Source organism: Acanthochromis polyacanthus, chromosome 22 (assembly GCF_021347895.1).
Source record: "Acanthochromis polyacanthus isolate Apoly-LR-REF ecotype Palm Island chromosome 22, KAUST_Apoly_ChrSc, whole genome shotgun sequence".
Taxonomy (NCBI): domain Eukaryota; kingdom Metazoa; phylum Chordata; class Actinopteri; family Pomacentridae; genus Acanthochromis; species Acanthochromis polyacanthus.
The window spans coordinates 27,619,116-27,637,194 of NC_067134.1; the positions used below are offsets into that span (position 1 = coordinate 27,619,116).

Here is an 18,079-nt window from a genome sequence, read left to right on the forward strand (position 1 = left end):
TGTCTCATTTTTCAAACATTTTGTTGTTGTTTTTTGTCTGACTTGTTGTTTATCTCGTGTTTTTTGTTTCCTTTTTGTCTCACTTGTCTTTTATTGTGTAGTTTTTGTTGTTTTGTTCCATTTTGTCACTTCTTGTCTTGTTTGCGTTACTTTTTTGTCACTTTGCAACCTTTTTGTCTCCTCACTGTCGCTTCTTTCATTATTCGTCGTTCTGTTTCTCGTTTTAGAAATATTTTGTCTTGTTTTCATCATTTTGTCCTTTATTTAGTCTGCCTTTTGTTGTTTGTTTCATGTTTTTGTCGTTTTGTGTTTCCTTTGGGAGGCCTTTAAAATAATTCCCAGACCATGACAAGTTGTTTTGATCATAAAGTAAAATACGGAGATTGCTGTTTTGTCGTTTTGTGTCTCATTTTTGTAATACTTTATCTTGTTTTTGTTGTTTGTCTCATGGTTTTGTCGCTTTGTTTCTCATTTTTGCCATTTTATGTTTCCTTTTTGTCTCGCTTGTGTTGTTTGTCTATTTTTTTTCGCGTTTTGTTTCTCGCTTTTGTCATATTTGATTTCATTTGTGTAATTTTTTGTGTCGTTTTTGTCGTTTATATCCTTTTTGTGTAATTGTTTTTCTCTTAAGTGTCATTTCTGTCATTTTTGTTGTTTTGTGTCTCATTTTTATAATATTTTGTGTAGTTTTTTGTCTTTTTTACGTCTGACATTTGTCGTTTATCACGTTTTGTCGCTTGTGTTTCCTTTTTGTCTGGCTTGTGTTGCTGGCCTGTTTTCTTGGTCGTTTTGTTTCTCGCTTTTGTCGTTTATTATCTCGTTTTTGTCGTTTGTCCGTTGTTTTGTTGCTTTGTAACTTCTGTCAAATTTTTCTCTATTTTTGTTTCATGTCGCTTTCTCATGTTTTATCATTTTGTGTCTCATTTTTATAACATTTTGTCATGTTTTCGTTTTTGTCTCTTTTTTTGTTTAGTTTCATGTCGTTAGTCTCATTTTTTTGTCATTTTCTTTCTCGCTTTTGTCGTTTGGTTCTTATTTTTGTCATTTTGTGTCTCATTTTTATAACATTTTGTCATGTTTTCGTTTTTTGTCTAGTTTTTTGTCTCTTTTTGTTTAGTTTCATGTCGTTAGTCTCATTTTTCGTCATTTTGTTTCTCGCTTTTGTCATTTGGTTCTTATTTTTGTCATTTTGTGTCTAATTTTTATAACATTTTATCATGTTTTCGTTTTTTGTCTATTTTTTCTCTCTTTTTTTGTTTTGTTTCATGTCGCTTTCTCATGTTTTATCATTTTGTGTCTCATTTTTATAACATTTTGTCATGTTTTCGTTTTTTGACTAGTTTTTTGTCTCTTTTTTTGTTTAGTTTCATGTCGTTAGTCTCATTTTTTGTCACTTTGTTTCTCGCTTTTGTCGTTTGGTTCTTATTTTTGTCATTTTGTGTCTCATTTTTATAACATTTTATCATGTTTTCGTTTTTGTCTCTTTTTTTGTTTAGTTTCATGTCGTTAGTCTCATTTTTTTGTCCCTTTGTTTCTCGCTTTTGTCGTTTGGTTCTTATTTTTGTCATTTTGCGTCTAATTTTGTAATAATTTGTCGTGTTTTGTTGTTTTTTGTCTGGCTGAATGTGGCCGATGAACTGAGATGAGTCTGACACTCGTACTATGAAGCGTGGATCACAGCAGAGACCAGCAGTCAGTCATGTATCATCTATAAACTCTGCTTTTCATGCATCACCATCGTACGGGTCAGCGGGGATTATTTTTAGAGTATAAATATAAAACTGCCACTCTTTAAAGGAGGCAGATTGGCAGTCTCCTTGTGTTTTTCACAGCTGTCATTAGACCCACAAAACATTCAAAGCATCTATTTTTGATAACTGTTTACAGTCGAGGCATCCGAAGGGGAAAAGAGACAGAGAGTGAGAGATTAAACGAGACACGAGGATAAAAGGATTGTCTATGCCAGCGGTGTAAAACTCATCTTAGTTCAGGTTCCACATTCAGCCCAGTTTGATCTCCAGTGACCAGTAAAATCACAGCAAAAAGTTGCAAAATGACAAAAAAAAGGATGCAAACGACAAAAACAAGACAAAATATTCCAACAACGAGACACAAAATGACAAAAAAATGAGACAAACGACACGAAACGAAACAAGAAAGGGACAAAAATATTCGACAGAAAATTACAAAGCAACAAAACAATGGACAAATGACAAAAACGAGACAAAACAGCACTCAATTGAGACCAACGACAAACAAAAATGAGGGAAGCGAGAAACAACAACACAAGCGAAACAAAATGGAAACACAAAACAACAAAAACATGAGACGAATGACAAAACAAGGCAAACACAACAAAAACAAGATAAAATATTCTCAAAAAATGACACAAAAGCAAGAAACAAAATGATAAAAATGAGACGACACGCAACACAATGACAAAGCAAATTTGACAAAAAGTTGCAAAATGACAAAAAAATGGATGCAAACGACAAAAACGTGACAAGAAATTACAGAAATGAGATCAAAAATGACTAAAGCGGGAAACAAAACGACAAAAAGTGGACACGAGATAAAAGAACACAAAACGACACACAAAACAAGGAATAAAGCGAAAGACGAAATGACTAAAATCAGACAAAAAAATCAAGCGAGACAAAACGTAAACACGAAACGACAAAAATGAGAAAGAAAATGACAAAAACATGAGACACGATAAAAGACAGGCAAAACAAAGCAAAATATGACAAAAATGAGACACAAAACGGCAAAAAAAAAAACAATATTTTCCTTTCTGATCTAAACAACTTGTCATGGTCTGGAAATGATTTTAAATTTATCGCTTTACTAATTTACAATCTGCAGTTAATGTCTTGTCTGTAATTTTTCCACTTTGAGGGCCGGTTTGGACCCTCTGGAGGACCACTTTTGGCCCACGGGCCTCATGTTGGACACCCCTGGTCTATCTTCTGTGAGGGAAATGATGGAGGTGAGTCGCAGGTGCAGCAAAGAATCTCCACTAATTGAGTGAAGTACAGGAGCCCAGGAGGGACAGGCAGGTGCAGAGCTGCTGGCCGGGGTCAGATGAGGGAATCCTCCCCTTCACTGTTCCTCTTGTAATTGCATTTAGCCTAATCTGTCCCCCGGCTTCCCATCTGTGGAAAAAGAAAAACTACTCTGAGCTTTGAGCAGTCATCTGGCAGGAGTCTCTCGCTACGTCGGCTTGGCATTCAGACGAAGAACAAATGAAAACCGAGTTACCAGGCTGGGAGATCAATGGAGAAAAATGAAAAAAAAGAGAGGAAATGTACAGTACAGCAGCGTTACAGGTGTCTGGAGAGCGGAGACGGATGCCAGGCGTCAGGATTTGGCTCCCGGAGTCGCCTCGTGTTCCAGACAACGACGATCCTCCGTGGTAATAAAACACTGTGCTGAAAACCAGCCTGATATTAACTGTGACAGGCGTGCCCTCCTCCTTCATCTGGAAGTAGCAAACAAGGAGAATCCACCCCAGAAGAGTTTCATTTTTCTGTTGTTGTAACAGAAGTACATGCCAGCGAGAGAACAGAGGCCGCTGTAGTGTTTCTTTTTTCTAATTTTACCAGGTGTAATGCAGTAATATTGTAGTTTTCTGTCCACCCAAGTACAATAGACATCATTACTAGTTCATTATTAATGAGCGATTTCACCTCAGACGATTTATTGTCCATTTGGGCAGCTGAAAAGACGTCTTCATCTTTCATGAGATGAATAGGAAATTGAATTTTAATGTCGCTTTGTGGACTTTTTATCTTTCAACCATGTGTTATTTTTCATTTTAACCATTATAGACCAGAACAGAAAAGCTCCAAGACATGTTTTAAACTGTCAGTAATACTTTATTCAAGGGTGAAAATGAGTCTTTTTGCCTGTCATTACTGTAAAATTATGGGTTTTGCATCCGTCTGGATCAGATCAGTGGTTTCCAACCTGGAGGGGGCACCAGAGAGCAGAGAGGCTGAAAAGCTTTGTCTGTTCCTTAAAAATTCACATTCTGGATGAAATCAGAGCAACAGACTTACTGTGTCATCACAAGTCTCCCTATAAAACATTTTTCAACACATTTATTTGGTCTTTCAAAAATCCGTTGCTACTTCGATGACCACACCTCCTTCACCTCTCTTTCTTCAGGTCGGCTCGCTAGCTCGTCCACATTCATTATTTTTGTGTGCAGTTGGAAATTTGCTGACGGAAACGATGTCAGAAAAACGCAAAACTGCTGAAGATTCCGTCAAAGACTCTGGCTGTACCTCTGGAGTTACCTTAAATTTAGTTTTATTGAAGGACGAGACAGAATTCGACCCAAACGTGTTGTTTGTGGTGAAATGCTAACAAATGACAGCATGAAGCCAAGCAAACTACAGCGACATCAGAGAACAAAGCACATGCTGGTAAAGTTGGAAAGATATTCCCAGATTTGGACTTCCAGCATCAATAACTCATTAGATATACGTTGTCAAAACATAAACGATGCCTCTTTCCCATCGCTGGAAGGTAGACAGTATGCTACAAGCCCAGTTTTATCAAGAGTAGCTACAGAAATAACATTGGTGTTTAGGGCTGAACCCGAATATCTGAATATTCGTTCGTAACGGTGGTATCCAGATATTCGCCCCCTCCCCCGCGCCGGTCTTATGTTACCGGGTGGAACGAATATTCGGCGCTACTGTCTTCCCTCCGCCTTCGGCCCACATTGGCTCATCTCGTCCTGTGATCACATAAACATATACACATATGTCTATGTGATCACCCCCTCCTCCCCCCAGACGAAATAGGAATATTCGGAGCTCGTCTCTTCCCTTCGCCTTCGGCCCACTTCGGCTCATCTCGGCTCATCCATTCATGTTTCTTACCACCACCTGAATGGCCGGGTTGCTGTCGACTCTGACGTCACGCTTCACTTTGCTGCATAAACACAAGACAAGATGCTGAAGACCTCCGCTGTTTGGGAATTCTTCAGTTTAACTGAAGACAAAACGAAGGCAGTGTGCAAAATTTGCGTCCGGGAGACCAGACGAATGGATCCGAATATTCGGGCCGCCGCCGCCGCTGCCCCCGCTCCATTGGACGTAATGGGGCAGAACGAATATTCGGATATTCGTCTTTAATAGGGCCCGAATATCCGGAAACTATTTGGGCCAGCCCTATTAGTGTTTATACGAGTGCACAGGGACCATCTGTAAATAACAAAACCGCAAAAAGAAACACAAATATTAAGTAACTCCACTCTTATACACTGTAGTGTCTCCAAAATCACTGCATCCTTCAGCTGACTCCTGCTGATCATACAACAACTCTTGTTTCAGTATAAAAATAATTTTCTATCGTAAATTCAATAACGTCACTCTTATGCACTGTAATGTCATCAAATTTACCAAGCCAAATAGGCGGGGATGTCCTGTATTAGACTGTGGTGATCAAATGTTCCTTCTTGTCACTTCCTGCATCAGAACCCCTGAAAGTGAATGAATGAATTCTCCCAGAAGCTTCCCAACACTCAGATGTCCTGTCTGTATCCTTTTGGATTATAGATTTGGCCTTTAATAATCAATGACAGCATGGTTGTCAGAACAGATTAGAGGCATAATCTCCAGTGTATGCCTTCATAATACTCTTTGCAGCGTAACTCTCAGAAGGAACAAGCCCCAACTTAGAGCGGCGTTGGTTTCCACCGCAGGGCATCGTAGGTTTCATTAGTAACCCCTCAGTGTCAGAATTGCATCCTTTAAAGAGTGTTTTTTGAGTTTATTTTTCAAGCGATATTTTTGGAGCATCTTGACGTTCTGATCAAACTGATAGAGAAGATTATTTGACAGCTGAATCCCCATGCGAGGCTGGTGAAACTGTGCCACAGGCCGCCGGGGATTCATCAGTGAATGCAAACATCACAACAACTCCTCACGTCCTCCTCCGCCGTCTCCGTAATGCAGCGCCTGCCCTTCATCTCTCCCTAAGTTCTGCAAGCGAAGGGGTCACCATCTGCTGCCATCATGCCTGAGCAATGCCCTCTCCATTTGCATTTCTCCCTGTTTATTGAGGTGTGAGATGCTGGCACGCCAACGCCATCATTCTCCGCGGCCCTGGCTGATTTCCCAGACCTTTCAGCCGATAGAGGTGAGCTGACGACAGCTTCGGCGGATGGAGAGCCGCACTCTGATGTCGGCTTGGGCACCGGGAACCTGTTCCAACTTGGCACCGGTTCCGAGATTTTGAAGAAATTGTTACTAAAGGTTGATTTCTGTTCATTGGTTCCTAAACACATCAGAATCAGCTTTAATGGCCGAGTACGTACACAGCATACAAGGAGGTTTCAGCTGTAGGTGGAATAACTAAATAGTAAATAATAAGAAAGAAGAGGGAAAGAAAAAATAGTGGTAATAAAAATAGCCAAAGCTGCAAGCAGGGTTAAACGGGTCCTCGCATCCTTGGTGGTCAGCAATTCCAAACATTTCCACCAGGTGGCGTCGCGACTAAGGGTGTATTTTTACCTATGGATGTGATGAGGGCTGTACTCTGATCATACATGTAAACTTTCAGGCAGATTGGAGCACGTGCAGGCTAGTTATGCATCACTTCCTGTCCATCCACCAGGTGGCGCTATGACTGTGACTGTATATCGGCATGTGAATGTCATCAGGGCTGGACTCTGATTATACATGTAAAATTTCAGGCAAATTGGAGCATGTACAAGCTAGTTACACATCACTTCCTGTCCATCCACCAGGTGGCGCTATAACTGTGACTGTATAGTGCCATGTGAATGTCATCAGGGCTGTACTCTGATCATACATGTAAAGTTTCAGGCCAAGTGAAGCATGTCCAGGGCAGTTACACAGCATTTCCTGTTTCATGGCAGCTTGTTGAAATTCCTGGGGCGACCATTTTCACGTGCTCAGACTTTTGCGGAGCATTTTGGGAACTTTTCATCATCCATGACCGCTGTACATCCTGGACAAGTTTGAGCTCTCTCTGGGTTACCCTGTTTGAGTTTATAGCTTTTGAAAACGTGCAAAAATAGCACAAAATTGTCCAAAAATTTGACACATAATTCAAAATGGCCGACTTCCTGTTGTGTTCGGACATGGGTGTCCGTTTCAGTTTTCTGTGTCTTGCTGAGTTACATGTGTGTACCAAATGTCAAATGTTTGAAATTTTCCAAGTGGCACTATTGAGCCATTCCCCTAAATTATCAAATTATTTGCCAGTTCTGATGTGTGTGCAAATTTTGATGCACTTCCGAGTTTGTTTAGGGCGTCAAAAATGCTTTTCTTCCGTGCGATGTAGAAATTATGACACATGTAAACCCATGGCTATCAATAGTATAACACAATATTTAAAGATATTTACATGCTAGAAAGGAAAATATAAACACGGTAGTGGAAAGTGATGATTGTTACGTGATGATACAGTTCAAAAAGCCTGAAAAGAATGCTGTTCTTAGTGCAGAAAGTACTTTACATCTCTATTGCTGTTTATTAGGGTGATGGCAGTTAGGTAGAAGCTGTTCTTGTGTCTGGTTTTATGTACATGGCTCTGTAGCCCCTAGCAAAGGAGAGGGGCAAAAACAGTTTATATCCAGACTGAAAGAGGTCTCCGATGGTGTTCCCTCTTGCTGGTTCTAGTGGAGAACACTTCCTGGATGGAGGACAGGGGGCTCCACTGATGTTCTCTGCAGTCCCTACTATGTGCTCAGTGTGTTCAGTGGGTGTGTTATGTCCTCTTCTATTATGTTTGGAATTTATGTAATGGCCCTGTTGTTTAATTCTGTGAGGATCGGTGTGGGAAGACCGATTATTTTTAGGCTGTGGTGGTTATGAGTTTGGTTTTGTTTGTAAGGGAAGCAGGTGGAGTTGTACAGGAGGATAAACTGGATGATGCTTTGATACAGCAACAGAAAGAGATGGAAGTCCTTGTAGTTTAGGGATGGCTGAGAGCCTCTGCTGGCTTCTTTTTTGGATGTCCAGGGTGAGTTTATTGTCTCGTGTTTTCACAGAGTATTTAAAACTGCTTTGTTATTGATGAAGAAGGGCTGCTACAAAATGCTTTACCAGACTCTGCTGTTGTTCCTGTAAATTATCCAGCGTAAACACAAACCAAACTGGTGGGACTGCTTTATCTAACTTTGTCTTTCTGCTGCTAACATTTATAAGCAAAATCTCACAAACTCTGATGTGAAGAATGCACGGAGACATCGCAATAACGTTACACCAACAAAGACTCTTTATTTCTCCTCTGTGACAGCAAACACAACACACACTTTCAGTAACTATTCTGCTTTTTACGCACCGGGAGAGACTCTTTTCTCAACAAAGCTACTGGTTTCCATAAAGGAGATGTGCAGTCGGGCTGTGGCTGTGTTTCCTCACTGCTTAGAAACACATTCATTCATATAGTTAGTCTGTGATTGTTCTACTTGATTGTCAGACGAGGGTAGTGATGGAGAAAATAGATCAGAAAAATAGTTGAAATACAAACAATACCCAGCTGTACTCTGGAAGCAACAAGTGTAACACAGCAATTAGGAGAAAGGGACAGCAGTCAGGGCTGGATGGGACTCTTTAGATGCTCACTCAGAGCTTATATTTAGTAGAGTGCTAGGAAATGACGCTTGCATATAAAACGCTCTCTGTGAGAAGGATTGTCGCTCGATTGGCAGCCGAATTAGACACCGAGGCTCACGGAAAGGATCTTTGTGAGGGTTTTGTGGGGAGCAGATTAAGCCGAGTTGAAAACAGTTTTGACACAGCCGTGCTCTCTGGGGCGCAAAGTTTCATTCGATGATTCAAGAATAAATTTCAGTGTTCTTCTGAAACATACTTGGACTGAATGAAAGTTTTCAATATGGATTCATTTACAGTCGATTAATGGAAGAGAAGTGGGATGGATGGATGGATGGATGGATGGATGGATGGATGGATGGATGGATGGATAGTTGGATGAATGGATGGATGATAGATGGTTGATAAATGGATGGATAGATGCTGGATGGATGGATGATGGATGGATGGATAGTTGATGGATGGATGATGGATGATAGTTGGATGAATGGATGGATGATAGATGGATAGTTGGATGGATGGATGGATCATAGCTGGATTATTGGATGGATGGATGATGGATGGATGGATAGTTGATGGATGGATGATGGATGATAGTTGGATGAATGGATGGATGATAGATGGATAATTGGATGGATGGATGGATGATAGATGGTTGATAAATGGATGGATGGATGATGGATGGATAGTTGGATGGATGAATGGATAGTTGGATAGATTGATGATGGATGGATGGATGGATAATTGATGGATGGATAGTTGGATGGATGGATGGATGATAGATGGCTGATAAATGGATGGATAGATGATGGATGGATGATAGATGATAGTTGGATGGATTGTTGGATGGATTGATGATGGATACTAGATACTCATTGCAATGATACAAACCAGAAAAAAAGCATCAAATAGTCTTTAGGGAAACTAACTTATTAGCATTTTCTGTCCATTAACTATTTGAATGTGTTACTTGGTGCACCTGGAAGTGTTCAGTCTTCTTTCTTGCTTTCTCCCCGTGGCATAATTATGAAAAATGCTTATAAGTAGGGAAGGAGCAGAGAAGAGTTGTAGAAGTGAAGATACGAGGCAGGAGTTGCTCAGTGACATCCCCAGTCCCAGCGAAAATGGAGGATAAAACGGGACATGCCACACCTATGCTACCGGCGGCTCCTTTTTGTCTTCAAAATGCCTTGAAGTGGATATTAGTGTGGTGAAGGTCGTCCTGAGTCATTTAACTTCAAGACATTCGCTCCATCCCAAAGCCAGTGGAGTCAGAAGGTAATCTTTGTGTGCATTAATTTTTTGTCTTTTTAGTCAAAAACCTCTCAACTTTTCCTGATTCCTGTCCTGTGTCATTTCACGCTTCTGGGATTCTAATAAATGCGTGTGAAACCGGATTTTTCCAGCAGAAAAGTCATATTTACATTAAAAATTGAGAGCAGACATCTCAGCCCACAGTCCCAGTACATTAGCTGCTGATCTTGGTGCCAGCCCACATCAGCTTCTGGCTCAGCTGATTCCCTTATATGCGTCCAATTGGCAGATCTCAGACAGGATGTGCTATTTAAGCTGCTTTGGCCTGCCTACCTTCACTGCTTCCTCTGCGAGTCTCTTTGCAAACTCCCTCACATGTGAATGTCCATTTTGTCGGTGGAGATTCTTCAACTCGCACAGTGAGGACGGTGGATCGACTGCATCATGGTTTCATAGCATCAGCAGTTTTTATCAGTGAGTCAATTGGAAAGAGAACGCTGTTTCCATCACTAGAAAGCCATATTTCGTGGCTGCTTTCTAACTTTGCCGCTAGCCGTTAGCATAGCCTTAACCAGCGGTTTGTGGCAACGGCTCGTGTTTCTTGTTTCTTGACATTTCTGAGACCACACAGTGAAAACAGACAAACAGAGGAAGCTGCATCAGTCCTGAAGTATATATTTTTTAATTTTCGAATTGTCCTGTTTGTTCTGAAAAAATAAAAAATGGGAATTCATCCAAAACATTTTCAACGGATGCTACCTTGACTGAAGGTCACTAATCTTTATGTTCTGGGCCCCAACTCAAACCATGGGGGACGAGTGGGCTCTTTGAGTGGCTAGAACATTCAAAGTTCAGTATCTTATGTCTGTAGAGTGCTCATCTTTTTACCAGAATCAAATGACAGGTGCTGTGAATGTCTCACCTATGAACAGTTAGCATGCTTCTACTTGTTAAGACACTTCACACGTCTGCTGTTTGAGGCCGACTGCAGTGGATTTATTTACTCAGATGTTATGGTAAGGTCAAAAGCAGTACTGTTTGAACACTCAATTAGTTTGCAGGGACTTAGTTAAAGAGAAAGTTTCATTTGTTGCTAGTCTGCATGCTGTGTGTTAAGGTTAACCGGCTGGAGCTCAGGGGAATAGCTTGCTTGTTTTCCTCCGCTGGATAAGAGCAGTGGAGCTCCAATCCTGCTGTGTCACACGCTGTCTGCATAACACACACTTTGTAAACCCTCTGTGCTGCAGTAGAAACCCAAGCTTGGATTATTGATTTGAGCTGATGTCAGTTTCTGAATCATACATGTTCCACGGCACGGCTGAAGAGCTATGTCTTGTGCCGTCATAATGCCAGTCCACACTTTAAGATCTCAGCAGATGAACAGCTTTAACTGAAAGACTGGAGCTCAAAATGGAAGTCAAGCTTTTTTAGTTTTCAGTGTATCCAAGGGGACAGCAACGGATGCCGCCAGTCTGTCCAATTTGGTTTCTTTGCACAAGGTGTCTGTGACGCTGACAAACAGGACCATGGAGTGCTCTATCATGTATAGATTAAAGGCTTTTCCCAACACAAGACAGCCAGTATCAATCTGACCCTGACTCCTTTTCGCAGGTCGGAAGAAATGGCTAATGGGTCGTCACATGCACAACAAGAAAAGCACTCAGAACATAGTACGCCACCAACGCTGTTCAGTTGTTCATCATTTCTGACGGCTGGAATCTAGAAAAAGCTCCTGGCAGAAATCACGGCAACACAGAATGTGGGCATTTAAAATTGATGTACCCACGAACACAACGACCTTGAGCCGAGCAAAAAGAAATTGAAATGACTTGGATTAGTTTCTGATTTGTTGACATTTTCAGTTCATAGTTAGTACTTCGAAGATCTAGCTGAAAGTTTTAATGCAAAGGGTAGCTAGCTCCATCCTTTATCCAACGTATGAATGCAGAAGTAGAAAGTGTAGCCAGAATATACTGCACAGGAAGAGAAGACGCTACCATCAAAATCTAACCATGGGGGACCCAACTTCATGAAGAAATCAACTTTGGGAATCTTTGGCTGATCAGTTTGATTTCTGGATTTATATAGCCTTTGTTTTCAAAGAAAAAAAGAAGTTTGTGTGTTATGTACGGATACCAGGTCACGTGACATAAACATGTAGCAGGCGGCGGGAATTGATGGGACTCAGAAACACCCCCACAATTTAATCAGTTGTTCCTTGGATCATTTCTGATGGATAAGTCCTGATAAGTCTTCAGTGGTGGATTTGTAGTAGGATCACAATCATGTGATCATGTAGTGTTTGCTTGTTGTCATGGTTACAGTGATGATGTGACGCTATCTGGCAGTGATACAGAAATCTGTAACAAATCTGTAGATCCAGACTATAAGCCACATTACTTCCAAAATCTAATCACTTGGTCCTTGTGTCATTTCTGACCTTCGCTAAAAATTACTTCCAAATCCATTGGTCTGTTTTTGAGTGATGTTGCTAACAGATGGACAGACACTGATCGTCTCATAACTCGAGAGTAAAAATGTTGTGCGTCTTTCTGTCTTTGTGAGGATGTTAGTTGACATCGTGCATTCCTAACCCAAACCTCAACCATCACAGTTAAATAATTCATTTGGTGCTCCAGCTTTCAACCTGATTAACTCGTTTCATCGATCCCAGCAATCAAAGGTGGAGTCTGATCTGGGATCTTGGCCTGAACCGATGCTGGTCAGGATTATTTAGTAATATTAGACGGTTACTGATCTCATCTTAAACCTCTCTCGCCTCGATAATACCAGACAGGACATGCAGCGGTCAGTTAGTTGGCTTTGTATGAGCTTCAAAATCTGCTGAACTTTTCAAGTCAGAACCTTCGAGCTGGCTTTAGAGGTTGTGTTGTCTCGTTAGAATGTCCTTACATAGCAGAGAAATCCTCATCCTGATGGTTTTAAACGACACAAACACTGACAGAGCTGTACTCACACAGTTGGAGTTCAAGATCACACACTTAGCTGGGCAAAAAATAGCACGTCTTCCAAAGCTGCACATCCTCAAATGGAATTAAATCTATCTTTGGTAATTTCATTTAATCCAGCTGTCTTGTCCTCACAACTCTCATCCTAATTAGAAGTGAAAAACCGTGAACATGAGGGCTGGAAATTAATAAAAAGAACATTTGGGTGCAAGTGGAAATTACAGAGGGTCCTGTTCCTCTTGCTTCTCTTTGAAAAGTGAATGTCAGTGGAACTTTGTTAGCAAAGGTTAACGTGGTCATTAGAATTCAGCCTGCAGCGCCTCTAATTTATTCCCAGAGTGGTGCCGTTCATTTATGGATCTGTTCCATATTTAGGGTGAAAGCAGTGGCAAGATTTCCATCGCAGAAATTCATTTGGAACAACGCTGTGTCTAATATAGGACGCTTAGCTTGGTGTCTTTGTCTTTGAATCCCAGGTCAGGGATTAACGGAGTTGAAAATGATTTCTCAGGCACAGATACAAGTTGTTATCTTGTGTTATAAAACAACACAAATGACCACAGAAAAACACAAAGTGACTCGATGAGACACAAAATGATCATAAACAGAGACAAAACAACCAGAAACGGAGTGATAAGGACCAAAAATGACCACAGAGAGACACAAACTGACAAAATTACTCCTAAAAAGGTTCAAAATGACCACAGAAAAAAACACAAAATGACTCAGTGAGACACATAATTATCATATAAAGATACAAAATGACGAGACGCACAAAAGAGCTACAAGAAATTACAAAATGACCACAGAGACACACAAAAGAGCTACAAAAAATTACAAAATGACCACAGAGACACACAAAATGACCAGAAAACACCTAAGATTACCACAAACAGACTGAAAACTGTCACAAAGGAGTGCAAAATGACCCCAAAAATGCACAAAATTACAACATAAAGACCTTAAATACCCACAAAACAGTCTGAAAATAACCAAAAAAGAAACAAAATGAGCAAAAAGACACACAAAACAACCAAAAAACACACAACATGAACACAGAAACACGCAAAATGACTCAGTGAGACTGATAAGTGTCATATAAAGACACAAAATGACCATGAACAGACTGAAAATGGTCACAAAATGAGCAAAAAAATGCATAAAAATACCACCAAAAGACCTATATTGCTCACAAAACATTCTGAAAATAACCAAAAAGAAACAATGAGCACAAAGACACAGAAAACAACCACAAAAAGACACAACATGACCACAGAAAAACACAAAATGACTCAGTGAGACTGATAAGTGTCATATAAAGACACAAAATGACGAGAGACACCAGAAAATGTGAACACAAAACCCCTAAAATTAGAACAAACAGACTGAAAACGGCCAAAAACAAATGATTTCTCGTATATATTCTACATATTTATAGGTTTTCATGCTGTGATTTTACTGGTTCGGCCCACTGGAGATCAAATTGAGCTGGACTAAAGTGAGTTTGACATCCCTGCTGTAAAGAAATCTTTATAATATGAATAAAACATCGTATGAAGACCAGTAGAGGAGGTAAATTCAGGTATCTGGGTCTTGACAACGCTGCTCGGTCTTCATTTGAGGAAAACATGGAAACAGCAACACTTGTCAGCCTGATGCTCTTCTCAGCTCGGGAAAATGCAAAGGCGTTTGACGGCGCCTACGTCTCTCCCACTAATTAATGGTTAGAGGTGGAGGACCCATGTTGTGGCTTCGATGAGGCAATTTGTACAGTTCTGCAAGAAAACAATGGCAGTTCATTTTATTGCAGTGCGTCTCCAGGGATACATCAGCACGACTGCTACGGCGTACAGTGAGGAGTTTAGCCGGATAATAAATCAAGAGATGCTGGTGTACCGGGGAGGAGCGGTGTTACGGCTCACTCTTTAATGGCCCCTGTGCCGTTTGTAGCTCTATTTGGATGCAGAGTTTGAAGCCGTCGTCTCATTGTATTCAGCCGTGAATGCAAAGCCGGCGACTGTTTACGCCGCTGCTTGTGATACCTCCCTCTGGGCGTACACAAAACCGCCACTTGATCATTTAGCCATTGTGTTCTAAACATCATATTTTCCAAATGAACAAAACGGCGGCGAAGCCAGGGGAGTTGCAGTCGGAGCCGTGCAGGCATGCTGGGTAATGCGCATCAATAACAGAAAGTTGTCAATAAACCACAATTATATGGATCCCAGCCTCCATTATGGAACATGAACCTTTTGTTGGCTTGAGGACACACACGACCGTTTAGAAGTCGCTTAGAAATGTCCTTATTTTTGAAAGAAAAGCAGTTTTTTTTTTTCAAATTTGGGGCCAATGTTTATATCTCAACAAACATACGGGTGTGTGCATATTTTATGTTAATTAGCAATCATAAGTCACACGTGTTGAGCCGAGAATGTTCGGTTTCAGTTTTGTGTTTGATTAATTGTGTAACCGTTAAAAAGGGGGGCGGTGAAAATCATCCCAGGGAGCTGCAAACGTTGTTCACCGTCAGAACAACTTCAGTAACTCGACATGTTTCTTTCGGCTGCTGCTTTACTGTTGGTGAATTATCTAAAGCAGCTACTGTGGAGCCTGGAGATCTGTGTGGTTTTGTATTTACTTTATTTTCCTTTTTGTTTTCAGAGGTGAACATGGATGACTTGGTCAGTGCCTGGCATCCAGCATCTGCAGCGTGATGAATACTGAACGATGATAACGAGCCCTAATATTCCATTCTGGAGGATTTCTCGCCTGCAGGTACTTTCGACTTGTGTTCTTTTAAATACTTGAAGGAAATTACCAGAGGCGAAATGCTAATTATGGTGTTAATATCTTGTGCATTAAGCGCCATTAATGTGCCGTAACTGCTGCTGCTGAGTTTGCACATGGTAATTCCTCAGATGCATGTTGTGTGACACATTGGGCTGCTAATGTTTCCACGTGAACAAATGTGACAGTGATCAAGTGTTGAGATCAGGGCCAGGGCCATCATTACTGTGTTAATGTTGGATTTGTGGGCTTTACGGCAGTCAGCTCAGAGCGGAACAGGAACACTTGATGGTGTTTTCCGTTTGTTGGCTGTGGAGGTTCAGCAACACACCTGAACCTGCTTCTCTAGTTGTAGCTGTGATGGCCAGAAACAGACTTATGTGGCTATCATGCTCACCGTTTCACTCTCCGACTCTGTTGAAGAGCTGGCCCGAATAGTGGTTTCTGGCCTCCGAATATTCGGGCCCTATTAAAGACGAATATCCGAATATTCGTTCTGCCCTGTAACGTCCAGGTTCATCTGGTTTCCCGGGTCCAAATTTTGCCTTAGTTTTGTCTTCAGTTAAACTGAAGAATGGCCAAACAGTGGAGGTCTTCAGCATCTTGTCTTGTGTTTATGCAACGAAGTGAAGCGTGACGTCAGAGTCTGCAGCCACCCGGCCATTCAGGTGGTGGTAAGAAACACGAATGGAGGAGCCGAGATGAGCCGAACACGATGGGATGAGCCGAAGTGGGCCGAAGGCGAAGGGAAGAGACGAGCTCTGAATATTTTCATCTGGGGGGAGGAGGGGGTGATCACATAGACACATATGTGTATGTTTATGTGATTACAGGACGGGATGGGCCGAAGTGGGCCGAAGACTGAGGGAAGACAGTAACTCTGAATATTCATTCCACCCGGTAACGTCCAACCGGGGGGGGGGCGCAAATATTCGGATACCAAAATGAATATCCGAATACCGCCGTAGCGAACGAATATTCGGGTCCAGCCCTACTCTGTTGTGGAAAATAAGGAGTCATAAAAAACAGATGAAATCAAGACTTACACTAAAAGTTTGAGGTCATCCAGACAATTCCATGTTTTCCAGTAAAACTCCCACTTTTATCCATGTGCTAACATAACTAAACAAGGGTTTTCTAACCATCAATGAGCCTTTCAGCACCATTAGCTAACACAATGTAGCATTAGAACACAGGAGTGATGGTTGCTGGAAATGTTCCTCTGTACCCCTATGGAGATATTCCATGAAACATTTCCACCTACAATAGTCATTTATCACATTAGCAATGTCTAGACTATTAATTTAATGCTGTCTTCATTGTCTAAAAACTGCTTTTCTTTCAAAAATAAGGACATTTCTAAGTGACTCCAAACATTAGGATGGTTTGTGTCTTTAGTAGTGTTCATGAATCACCAGCAAAGTCTTTGTCTACATTGACGATGTCGTTGATTGTCTCATTGTAGTTTCAGGCAGTTATTTTACAGTTAGCTGGTGGTCAGAAGTAAAGCTGTGAGCACAGCATCTGGCAGCCATGTCTGCAGAAACATCACATCCATATAACTTAACTGCATTCTTGATTACATTTTGAGTTAAATGCATTTTCTCTCTGATTAGGTTGGTTTGTGATTCGTCACAAATACGCTTCGACACAACAGATCTTTCTCTTCATGCGACCTTATCATGTCTTGATGTGTGTGTTCTTAAATGCTGCCCTTTCTTCTGGATTTGCCTTTGACATTTTAAAGGTCCAGTACTCTGTGCAGCTCATTGAATTGATTCCTGGTTATTGTGTGCTGAGATGATGCAAATATTTTTAGATATCTTTCACATAGATTCCTCTTTTGCTGTTTCACACAACTAAGACTACAGAAGCATACCATATAGACTTCATTAGGTATTGCCGAAGCACACAGTTGAAGAGTTTCCTGATTTTTTGTCTTGTATGGGAACCTTGAAAGAAAGACAATTGAGAAGAGTTTGTTCTGACCACATTGTTCCTGGAAGATGATGGTTCTCCACGATCCTTCAGGTCTCAATGATGCGCTGGACGGTTCTTAACCTGATTTTAGTGGTTTCATCTCCTTAGTTGTTTTCTTTGGTTGATGCAGACCAATAATTTGACCCTTCTGAGACAGATTAAGATCCTTTACATGACCACAGGACATGTCTTCTAACACAAGAAGCTCCTCATTGCGTCAGTTAGGGCTAAAGAAGTTGTTTCATCACTGCAGTAATTATCCAATAGAAGGATCTGATCTGTTTGCTTAGTTAAATCAAAATGGTGACTCTCTTCTTTTAAACAGGCAGTGTATTTAAACAAAAACAATCAAAAAGAGTGTCCATAAAGACCTTCCTTTGTCTCACTGGTTGGAACAATAGAAGGATCAACAACAGGGAACTGCTTTATTTCGTGTTTCTCGTCACATAGCAACAAGCTAAGCCTGTTTCTATGTTTGGTGCAATTATATTT

General features: G+C 40.9%; 1 long non-coding RNA gene across 1 annotated transcript in view; it reads right to left on the reverse strand.

Annotated features, from left to right (window-relative positions):
* LOC127532183 (uncharacterized) overlaps nucleotides 1-18,079 on the reverse strand; it is an 809,822-nt gene that overhangs the window by 661,002 nt on the left and 130,741 nt on the right. The gene's annotated exons all lie outside the window — the stretch shown is intronic.